Here is a 12,017-nt window from a genome sequence, read left to right on the forward strand (position 1 = left end):
GAGGAAGAGAGGCGGGTGATATTTGAGGAGGTGCGGTTTCGGGCAGATAAGAGTGTCAGACTGCGAAAGATACCAGTCTCCACGTCACCATCTCGAAATTTTAACGGTGCTGTCTTTCTTTTTGAAAATATAACTAATAATTTCAGGCTTTACTTTGTGAAACCTCTCCATATTGGAATTAAGGAAATAAAACTTTGTAAGGTTCACTGATTGTTTAATTAAGGGCACGACCCGGGTTTCGTAACTTAGTTACATCGTCAGGTGACTAAACCTGCATGCATCATACATTTATACCCAAAGTACACAAGTGACTGTGAGGACATCTGTCGGAAAGGAAAAAGGACTAGTTGGGAAGCGGGGGTGAGGGTTAAACACGGACTGAAATAGGGAAAAAGGGGGGGGGGAAGGGAGAAGGGGCAGCCTTGGTTTGGGTCGAGGGTTTTTTACCAGCCAGGGGAGGGCGGGGTTAAAGTGGGTGAGGAGACGAGAAGAAGAAGGAGAGCTAAAGAAGGTGGCGGTGTTAGGGACGAAGAGAGGGTTAGCAGGGTACATTGAGTTTTCTAAATGACAATAGCCTATGGAAGGTCGTTGAGTCCGGCTGTGGAAGGACATGGGACACTGTTGAACCTTTTTTGATGTTGAGGCCTGTATCTTGAGTGCTATTTAGATTTAATGGAATAACGCTGTAAACTGATTTAATTGAGAGTGCTTTGGTACTAGTTGAAACTAGAGCAATGTGACTGTAAATATGACTGAAGCGTAATTTATGTTCAGCAACGTGTGTTTTGGGCCAAAACTAGAGGGGGGCAAAATCCAAGTGTGTGTTCAAGTTGTAACACAGAAAAGGTTATGAAACCCAAATTTCCAGAAAATTATGAAAGCGCTTTATTAGATTTTGAAAATTATTTTCTCTGGAAAAATATTTTTGTATTACTTACATATATTATACTAGTATCACATTCTTTGGTTTTAAAGAAAATTCGTTGGGGGGTAGCTGCCCCCTCCTGCCCCCGCTGGCTATACCTATGTGTTGGGCCATTATTATTTTTATGCAACTTGGGGTGAAGAGTGGAGGTTTTGTTTCTTAGTAAAGAAGAATTCTTTAATTGTTTCTTTATCCTTTTGTGTGATTATGTTTTGACCAATTGATATTTTTATACAATACGTTTGTTTAAGAAAAGGCGCTTGTTTTTGAGAGTATGACTGCCCTCTTTTTTTGAGTGACGGGCGTGAGCGACCTTTGTTTGTATAATTTCCTTCTCCTTCCCTTTTTTCCTTTGTCCTAAAGGTCATTTTACATAGGGCACGCAATTCTGCAGGTTAGAACTGCATTAATTTCTAATTAGGGCGTGAAATTGCGCGAATGCACGAACGAAATTAGAACGGGCTATTTTTCTATCCCACGTCCATACGTTCTCGCATGCATTCTATAAATTCACCGCTTTACTCGAAGTAATTTCGACTGCGCCTTCGTACACACGCCAGTGCATTAACGTACCCCATGTAAAACGGTCTTGAGATCACTGTAAGCAATGATTGAATTTCTTGGCGGAAATAAAAAAAAATTTCTTGGCCGGAAGGATTGAGGAAAGATGAGCCGTCCATGACGTCATGGCCTTCTTATCAGGAATTTCGCGAAAAAAAGAAAAGAAGGTCGCGGAATACGCGTGTATTTCATCGCCACCGCTGTGTACACAGGCACCCTACCTGCCAAACGAGACTGCCTTTCGAGGCTAGAAGTAAAAGTGACAGACGACCCTTTGGACCGATTTCGACGTACTCCTCATGTGAGGACGGCGTGGAGTCCGTTACGAGAGAGAGAGAGACGATTTGACGCCGGTTACAGCCGATCATCTGCCACTCCCTCAGGTACTGCCCACACTTTTCCTAGTCATTCTCCCTTTTCCTTGGTCTCCATCGCTCGGTTCTTTTATTAGAGGACTACATCTACATAATACCCTGCGAGCCACCTCGAGGGTGTTTGGGAGGGGATTTTTTTTCTGCCTCCATTTACCCAAAGTTTTATTTACATTATGTACATTCAAGACTTGATACTAGTAAGTACTTAATGGCGAGATTATCTAAATAGCTAACATGTTTTATCACTTTCAAAATGGATAATTACCAAAGGAAAGGAAAATGAAACTATGAAGAGAAAACCCATAAAATCAAGAATAAAAGACAAAATAAGAATGGAAAATGAAATATAATTAAAAATAAAATAAGTTCGAAATAAACATTAACACAAAATATTACGATAATCAAAAAAGGAAAAGTTAATTTCAGGGAGAAGGCATATATATTAGTTCCAAACCTACTTTCTTGATATATGGACCTAGGTCCACCACTATTGAGTCAATGAGGGGACCTGTATCTGGAGTATCAGAAGCCAGTTTGGCTAAGACATCAATCGCTTTTTTTTCCTGGGATCCATCCATACGATCTGGCTTTTTTAGCATTGTTAGGGTAAGGCAGTCTGATTCTGCCCCAGCGATACATTCCCAAAGTTTTAGTATACCAAGAGTTCCTGGAGTTTCGTCCACACCAATCATGATAGAAAAGACAGTGGCAGAAAAATCAGGTAGAGGCTTGATTACCGCAGAAAGTTTCGTTTGACCCAGATGTGGTGCTATTCCTGTGTTCCAAATCATAAATGTTACCAAGTAGCTCCTTATAGCGTTCTTGATCACGGATGGCGGTGGGGTTCTTGAGATCCTCATCAATGACCCAGTGTATTTTGAATTTTATTTTTTTAATTGGCCAATCCCGATTATTGCTGTTAGATTCAGAACCTAACCGCAAAATATAAATAAAATAAAATATAAAAATATTCGAGGACCGGCTCGGGCCGTTAAAAGTAGGTGGGTTATCTGGCTCATGAAGGATTTAAGTTGTTGTTATAAATAGTTTCTTCTAACTTTCTTCCCGTCATCGGTGCGGTCACTGAACCAAAAATAATTTTTTAGAGTTTAGTCGATTCCAATAATTAATTTCCGTTCGCGGAACATTTCCTGTAGGTTATCCAATTCTTGTATGAAAGTTTCAATGTCTTGACTAGGTGGGAAGTAACCACTGGGTAGGATATACGAGTCGTTCTTAGTTGTGATTTCCACGGTTGCCCAAAACTCATTTTTAAAATTTGAAATTTCAATTACGTCGATTTCTGTATTTGAGGATTAAAATTTTTCTATTGTATTAATAGGGTACGATTCGGGTGTTTAGTCCCATTCCTGGAATTTTCCATAGTTTTTGCTCACCTGGTCGAATTAGATAAGGTTCTTGTAGAAGAACAATATCTAAATTTAATTTTTCGGACACAATTCTCAGTTCAGAAATTGGTGTCTTACCTCCTTGTAAATTGATTTGTCCTATTTTCACTATCCGGCTATTCGTAGGATCCATAATCGATTTGATCGGTTAAATCTCTAATTTTTCGTTCTAATATAGGACATTTCTCGTCGCTGGCCTTATTGTTAGCATTCTCGCTGTTTGCCCTCTTGAAGTTTGCACAATGAGTTGGGCCATCTTTGTTTGGGCATTGTCTTGAATCATGCCCCCCTGAGCAGTGTTCGCAGGTGCCCTCTTCAGCATTGCAAAACTTACTAATATGCCCTAGGCGTAGGCATTTGTAACATCTATTAATTTTAATATAGTCTTTAACTTTGTGTGGCTCGAAGCCAGTATACACTCTAGCGGACTTCAAAAGCTGGCTTCTTGAAAAGGGGTCTAACTCCACCACCCAGTTGGTGGTATTGCTATCTTTTCTTCCAAATGGGAACGCCACGTTGGTTTTGGCGTTTTCCAGCAGGTTGATCTGGTCTTTGAGGCTTTTTATAATTTCCCCTTCCGTAATTTTCTTTGCGATATTATATATATGGCCACCCTGGGTAACAACTTTTCTTTGCGTTTTATCGCAAGTTTTGCTGCTTTTAGCTCTTTGCAGTTCCTCAGTTTCTCTTCTAAAGCAGGTTGATCTGACTCCAACTTTTTCTATGTATAACGGAACCTCAATCATTTCAGCCTTGAACCCAAGTCAAGAAAACAGATTTTATAATTCGCTAGTCAGCGCTCGAAAAAAAAACATCGCCAATGTGAGAAAGGGGTTCGAAATTTTTTATTATTATTTATTTAACTTATTTATATTTTTAATCAATAACTTTCATCTCGAAATGAATAAAATACTTCGTACAGTAATTTATGTGTGTTGTATTTAACTTCTGATGTGACCTGCCATTCAGATCCTTGTAACCCCCAGAGAAAATCCTGGAACTGCCCTTGCACGGGGGGATAGGTGCAATCATTTTTGGAGGTAGTTGCAGATATGGTTGTTGGGGTACACAGTATTGTTGTAATAAAGAGATACATGCAAATCACTAAATCTATACGTATATTATTCTTATCAGTGACTCACTTGTATCCTTTTTCCACAATAGTATTATGGCAAGTGCGTTGTATACTACACAAACCATTATCTGCGCTTATCTCCAAAAATCAAAAATTGCACTTATCCCAATGGCTTCTAAGGTCCTCATGTATAAAGCCGGAAACTGCATAGGAGTTATTATACAATAATTTCTAATCGTTCACAATTTATGTACGCAGGATTTTCCCTTATTATAGTATACAAATAAAACAGAAAGCTAGGGGTGCCCGCCCCCGCGTATTTCTCTTGGGGCTACGAGGCTTGAGAGGCCCCCTCCCCCCGCGCCCCGTGACTCCCTAGCTGCGCCGATGACGCAGACATGCTTTACAACAGAGAGCTGAGGGGGTCCCGCCCCCTCCGATTTTTCTGGGGGGCTACGAGATCCTCCTATCTACGGCCGTGCTTTGATATAACTAAATCTATAGCAAAAATCCAGAGGAACTCACCCCCCGGAAATTTCTGGGGGCGGGATTGGCCTTTTCAAAATTTTATTTTTTCATAACCTTAACAAATCGTCATTTACGTTTATGAGAGGCTGGCCCCCCCGTGACCCCCTTGCTACGCTGAATTCGCAGACATGCTTTAATATGACTTAATTTATCACAGGGAGCTATAGGGATCCTTCCCCCTTCTGATTTTTCAGTGGGGTAACGAGCCTTCCGGCCTCGCTCGGGGGAAGAGGGTGATCTCTCCCTTTGGGGAGCCGCGCCACCACGGAACCAAGCCCACGAAGGAGACAACGTCGTTAAAAACCCGTAGCACGCTTGGGAAGTGTCCAGACATTAAGCGAGTCTGCTGTTCCTGAGTAGTCATGACATCAGGCATTCGGATTCACCCATATGTTTGTCGTGCGTGGAGACCCGTATGTAGGGAGGAGAGGGATATTATTTTATTCAGGGAAGGGAATTGTATTTTTTCATGAACTTAACAAATCGTCATCTAGCCCCAGCGCTGGGGAAAGACGACAACACTAAAATGTTGACTTGTTATATTTTTTAAAATATTTTACATGGTCTAATGAATGGTTACTGTGTTTTTTTTCATCTCACGAAGTATCACTTAAGCGTAATGAATTATAACGTACGTTACGGTACGTACATTACGTAATTTTGAAGTGATTAGTTGTGTAGCTATCATTGGTCACAAATAAAAATGCAATTTTCATAATGGGAATATTCCTCATGTCACCACACTTGGCATTCACTGCACTGATCCATTTTTCTGTTGGGGGTTCATAATATTCCTCTTCACAAGCTGGACATCACATAACACCATCCTTTGAAGCTGCTGCAACTGAACCGTTTTGCCTGGAATTTCTAGACTTAGTCCTACAAGAACTTAGTTTGAGTTTTTTTACTTCCTTTTCAGCCCCACCCCTTTGTTTTAACATATGTTTGTTTGTTGTGCTTGTAAGAATACTTTAGCTCAGTTTTTGGCTTTTCTCAAGTTTTTTAACATTAGACAATGGCTGGAAATCAAAAACACTTACAGGATTCTTCGGTGCATCGGAATCAGCTTTTTCCATAAGTGCTGGTTCTTCAGGAGGGTTTTATATATTGGTTATTCACTATCAGATTCTGAGAATTAGCACTATTATTCTCAGTTTCTCTTTGCTAAAGACATCGTGGTCAGTAGTTTTTGGAGCCGCAAAGTCTTGTTCGCTAAACACAAGAGGATTACGAGGCTCGATTCCACATTCTTTAACCCATTAACAGCATTTGCAACCGTAGCTGCTTTGAAGTAAGCGGTGCTCAAAAGCTCACCTATATATTTGTGTGTGATATATTGTCCTGGATGAGTAAACCGTAAAGTTGTCACATACTTAGCTATAGTAGGTCTTGAATGGGCCGATAAATGACACATTAAGAGGCTGGAGACTATGTTATGTGTGCAGTGGCAACCCAACCACGATGATGTTTTTCTCTCTGCTATATAAAATAGCTTCCAAAACTATCTGAGTTTTTTGATTGCCAATTATCAACGTAGGAGGAGATTTTTTGCTTAGTTTCACGTGAAGATAAAGATGCTTCAAAAAAGATAAAAAGGTGTCCTCATTGCTCTATCCGTTATCACTACAGTGGCCAGCAGTTCCTGGTGGGGCTCTTTCGACAAGTTCAAGAAGCATTCGTATTCTGCCTTAAATCAGAAAATGTGGTAGGTCAATACCAGAAGCGCTAATGCCACAAATTATTGTTGAATTCCTTCCTCTCTCTGGTGAATCAATGTTAGAAACTCTTCTAGATCCTCTAGGGCTGACAACCTAGGGTAGTCTCGACATCACCTCGCGTGTAGGGAGGAGGCGAGCAATAGTGTCGAACATGTAGCTCGCCGCCCCCGCATCCCCTCGGAACGCAGCCCATTTTCTCCATGGGTCAATGATTGAAGTGGGAGGATACTTCTCCCTCTCGATAAGCCTCCGGTAAATAGTCTTTACTAAAAATGTTTCTCCTGTTCGCAAGCATTCTGTTATTTTACGGTATTCCTGAATGCATCTCCTAAACGGCGTACTTTGAAAACTGGCTTCCGTCCACGCGGAGTGGAGGAGACCCCGCCTGGCCTAATCAACCCCACTAAAATTTTGGTCGATACTTTTGAGAAAATTACATAGGCTTTTAAATCAATATAATTTATAAGTTCAAACCACCTCTTTTCGGAGGGTTGTAAAGCTGTTGCCTTGGAGCCTTTCTCAAATAACCGTACCAGAGGAAAGAATTAGTGTCCCTAACCATCTTTGCATGCACTTCTTTTGGCAAAGGCCATACATGAGCGAGGTACCAAATTTTTGGGAAAATTACCTGATCGAGGAGGCGGACCCGAGCGGAGAGAGGGAGGGAGGGGAGCTTGTAGCGACCCGAACCCCCCGATACTGCGCCCCTATCCTCCCCGCAGTTCTTCTTAAGAGTCTGTTTCACATCGGAGCCCCACCATAATCCTAGAATTTTTACAGGTGGGGTGCTTAATTCCCACACGTTAGAGGCTTTATCACCCTTTAGAACTCTCAATTTTGATTTAGTTTTATTCACTTCTAAACCACCGGGAGCATAGGATTGCATTAAGTCATTGGCCAAGAGTAGTTGGCTTGGATGCCCAATGAATAAAGTCAAATCGTCAGCGTATACAATATTTGAATAAGTAATTCCTTGTCTAGCTATGCCAACTCAGACAGTTCAAGTGCCCTAGTAAGTGGTTCCATTGCGACGGCAAATAGAGCCATAGATAGGGGGCATCCTTGCCTAACAGAATTCTTGATAAGAAATTCATGCGAAGTTTTCCAACCTATCCTTATGCATGCTTTTGATTCATTGTATAGATTTTGAATTGCCCGAGGAAAGATGAGGGGAAATGCCATTTTTTAAAGAATGTATAAAATATATTCAATACGAATATAATCAAATGCTTTAGTAAAATCTACGGGTAAAATTGCAAAAAAATCTTCGGAAGGAGGAGACGGAGCCAAAAAAATATCCCGCAATAACACTGAAGTGTCTAGAATATTTCGTTTTTTCGAAACCGCGTTCTGTATTACAGATAATGTGGCTTCCAGAGACTCCGTAAAACGAGATTTTAATATACGCGTAAATATTTTATTGACTGAATTCAATAATGGAATAGGCCTGAAATCATTTAAGGACTGAGGCCGATTTACCTTTGGTAATAGCGAGATAATTGCGGTGCATTGACTTGAAGTCAGTGCCTCGCCTTGGCAGAAAATCTGATTGAAAATAGCTAATAAAATCGGGGTCAGAAGATCACCACAAATGGAGTAAAATTCATAAGATATACCATCTGACCCTGGGGCCCTACCTTTTGGGAGGGGGCGAAGAATTTCCTCCACCTCCTCTCCTCCTGTCTCACCAGCTAGCAATTCACCGTCTTGTTGCGAGAGGGTGGGTAGATTAGGAAACGGGGGGAGATCGTCTTCGTTCCAGAACCCGTATCGAGCAAATATTCTCTGAAAATGCCGTGAAGCGGTATCAAGGAGATCACCATCAGTGCATTCTGTCGTCGGTAAAGTGGTCGACATGTCTTTGCGGAGTCTGATCACCCTCCGAAGCTCAGAGAGTGTGAAAGGGCCCCACGTGTCAGGATTCAGTTCTCTCTGCCACCGACTTGGAGCGTAACGCTTCATTTCATGCATTAAAATAGTGTTTTTCAAAAGTGCTGTCGCCTCATAAATATTTTTAGGACGGAGATTGAGATTTAGTAATTCTCTTAAGGCGGTTCGATAGAACATGATTGTGGCATCCATGTCCCTCCGCCACGCATTACGACCTACTCTACGTCTCTGAAGATGAGATAAAGAGTGAGATGGCGTCTCAGGGTGTAATAGACTGCCGCCGTCTAAAGACAAAGAGGAACGGTGAGCTGACCAACAGCACGTCCGTCATCCTCACTTTCTGTCGTGACAAACTTCCTGACAAGGTCTATGTGGGATACGAATCTGTTTCCGTAAGGCCATTCATTCCTAGCCCCATGCGGTGTTTTCAATGCCAGCGTTTCGGCCACATCGCTACCAGATGTGAGGGCAAGGCCACCTGCCCGCGCTGTGGCAAAGATAAACACGAAGGTGACGCGTGCACCTCTGCACCAACCTGTGTGAATTGCGAGGGATCACATCCGGTTTATTCTCGAAATTGCCCCAAGATGAGAGAAGAGAAAAAAATAATGGAGATAAAGACCGTGGAAAAGCTGCCATATCAAGAAGCACGAAAGAAATACAGAACACTCATCGCGCCTACGTTCTCCCGTTCGTATGCTGCCGTAGTAGATAGTGAGAGAAATAACAATACTGACACGCAAGAGAAAAATAAGGACGAACATACTATTAAGAATGCAAAGCAAGCCAAGCCGGATAAGGCTACCAAGCCGGCAACGAAGAAGGGCACACCGCCCGAAAAAAACGATGCTAGTCAGGGCTCTTCAAAGAAGAACCCAACCACAACACCCACCGTGGCCACGCAAAGCAGGCGTGGAAAATCTCAGTCCCCGGGTCCATCTGGTTCGCCTACGCGTAGCCAACCAGAGTCTATGGAAGAAGACGAATATATTTCCGAGTCAGAAATCATCCGGGCGAAGGCTAAGGAGAGAAGACGCATTAAGCGTTGACTCTCCCTTTGGCAGTTTTAAATTAATTCTTCTTCTTCTTCTTCCTTCCAGGATTAGGCTACTAAGCCTGTTCCGGCTCCACATCACCATCTTTTCCTTGGTCTTCCTATACTTCTCTTGCCAAATGGTTGATATTCCATTGCTTGCTTTGGAATTCTTTCATTTGGCATTCGAAGTAAATGTTCTTTCCATCTATGTTTGTATTCTTTTAATTTGTCAGTGACTGCTTGGACACCCAGTTCATCTCTTATTTGAGTGTTTCTTATTTTATCCAATATTGTGCAACCTTTAACTGATCTTAAAAATTTCATTTCAGACGATTCTATCTGCCTTAATTCCTTCTTTTTTGTTACCCAACATTCTGATCCGTAGAGTACAGTAGGGACTGCCATCACTTTGTAAAATTTTATTTGTGTTTCTTTTCTTGTTTTGTTCTTTAGAGTTCTTCTGATAGTGCCACATATTCTCTGGAAAGTGTTAACCTTATTTATGATATCTTTTTCCTCGTCATATGTTATGTCGCATCCTAAGTACTGGAAGTGCGACACTTGCTCCAGGACTTGATCCTCAATAACAATTTTTGTTCTTATCGGGTTGCTTCCTAAAAATGCCATGGTCTTTGTTTTGTTTTTTGAAATTCTCAGGTTGTATAGCTTGCTCAACTCGTGTAGTCTGTGTACTGCCATCTGGAGTTTGTCCTCTTTATCTTGTATTATAACCTGATCGTCAGCAAACAGCATCGTATTTAAGTATTGAGATGGTCCTATTTCTATGCCTGGTGATACATTATTCTCTTTCCACATTCTTAGAACGTCATCTATGTATAGATTAAACAAGGTTGGGGATAGGCTGCAACCCTGTCTAACTCCTCGGTTAATGATAATTTCTTGGATGATCTGTTTCCCTGTGTCAATTACAATTCTGGTGTCTCTGTATAGACTCTGGGAAGCTTTTATCAGATGTCTAGGAAACCCTCTTTTCTGCATAACTGACCATAACATTTCTCTATTTACACGATCGAATGCTTTTTCAAAATCTATGAATGCCAGATGCGTTTCCAGATTGAACTCTCTTCGTTTTTGAATTATTTGTTTTAAAGTAAAAACATCGTCGATGCAAGATCTTCCCTTCCTAAATCCAGCCTGTTCTTCTAATAAAATGGCATCAGAGATAGCTTGTAGTCTAGTATTTATTATTCTACTGTAAATTTTGTATGCAGTATTTAGTAGGCTTATACCTCTGTAATTCTCTGGATTATTTCTTTTTCCTTTTTTAAACAATGAAACAACCTTCGCCACATTCCAATCCTTTGGGATTTCAAGCTTTTTCCAACACATGTTGTATAGATGGAGGATTCTTATTTGTAGGGATGTACCTCCATATTTTATCAGCTCTGATTCAATTCCATCTATGCCAGCAGCTTTCCTATTTTTTGTCTTATTCAGAGCACATTCTAGTTCTTTGAAGTCAATAGGGTCTACTCCTATTGTTTCCTCTGGAGTGTTGATCGTATCATCTAATGTTGGATCATACCATAATCTCCTATAGTGTTCTATCCATTCTTCCTTCGGTATAACATTTAGTTGGGCAGTATCTTTCTCTGATTTGTTGAGTTGTTTCATCAGTTTATATGCTATTTCTTGCCTACCATGAATATCATCCTCTACTCCACTTATAAATCTATCCCATGATATCATATGTGCATTCCTTATTATTGCTTTCGTGCGGTTTCTGACCCTGTGATATTTTTCTTTCGTTTCCTCTGTTTTTCTCTGTAGGTATTCTCTGTATGCTTTGTTTTTATTTTCGATGGCCTGTGCTATTTCTTCGCTCCAGATTTTTAAACCTCTTTTCCGTTTCTTTTTATTTCTGGTGCCCAAAACTTCATTAGCTATTTGTAAAATAGCTTTCTTAAGATTTTCCCATTCCTTATTGATGTCATGTTCTGGTTTTATCTGTTCGAGCAGTTGTGTAATCCTGTGTTGGTACAGTTTTCGAATACTACTCTCTTTCAAAAGGTATGTTTTGAAGATTTTCTTTACTTGACATTGTTTCTTTTCCGTATTATGCTTCTTCCACCTTGCCCATAGTTGTATTTTTGCCTTAACAAGGAAATGATCGGTGCATATATTTGCTCCTCTATATACATGTGTATCAGTTATCCTCGAGGCTAATTTTCGGTTAACAATTATGTAATCAATCTGGTAGGGATCGGTGACCCCTGGCTGACCAGGTGAATTTATTGATATCTTTTTTCTTGAAAAATGTGTTCGTTACTTTTAATTCGTTGAAAGTTATAAATTCTCTTAATTTACTTCCATTTTGGTTCAGATGGTCTTCTCCATGTACTCCAATCAATTGTGGAATTGGCTCTTTCCCAATTCTAGCGTTAAGATCACCAGCTATTATTACGTAGTCCCTGTTATTTAACTTCCCTATTTCTTTTTGCAGTTGCTCATAGAAAATCTCCGTTTCTTCCTTTTTCCCA

At 40.7% G+C, this 12,017-nt stretch overlaps 1 protein-coding gene across 1 annotated transcript in view; it reads left to right on the top strand.

Annotated features, from left to right (window-relative positions):
• Positions 1-1,639: 1,639 nt before the first annotated feature.
• The window catches only part of LOC124165138 (annexin B9-like), a 96,210-nt gene continuing 85,832 nt past the window's right edge, over positions 1,640-12,017 (top strand). Inside the window, exon 1 of the mRNA XM_046542443.1 lies at positions 1,640-1,869. The gene's annotated coding sequence lies outside the window, so the exon portion shown is untranslated. The remainder of the gene's footprint in view (positions 1,870-12,017) is intronic.

The sequence above is a fragment of the Ischnura elegans genome, chromosome 9 (assembly GCF_921293095.1).
Source record: "Ischnura elegans chromosome 9, ioIscEleg1.1, whole genome shotgun sequence".
Taxonomy (NCBI): domain Eukaryota; kingdom Metazoa; phylum Arthropoda; class Insecta; order Odonata; family Coenagrionidae; genus Ischnura; species Ischnura elegans.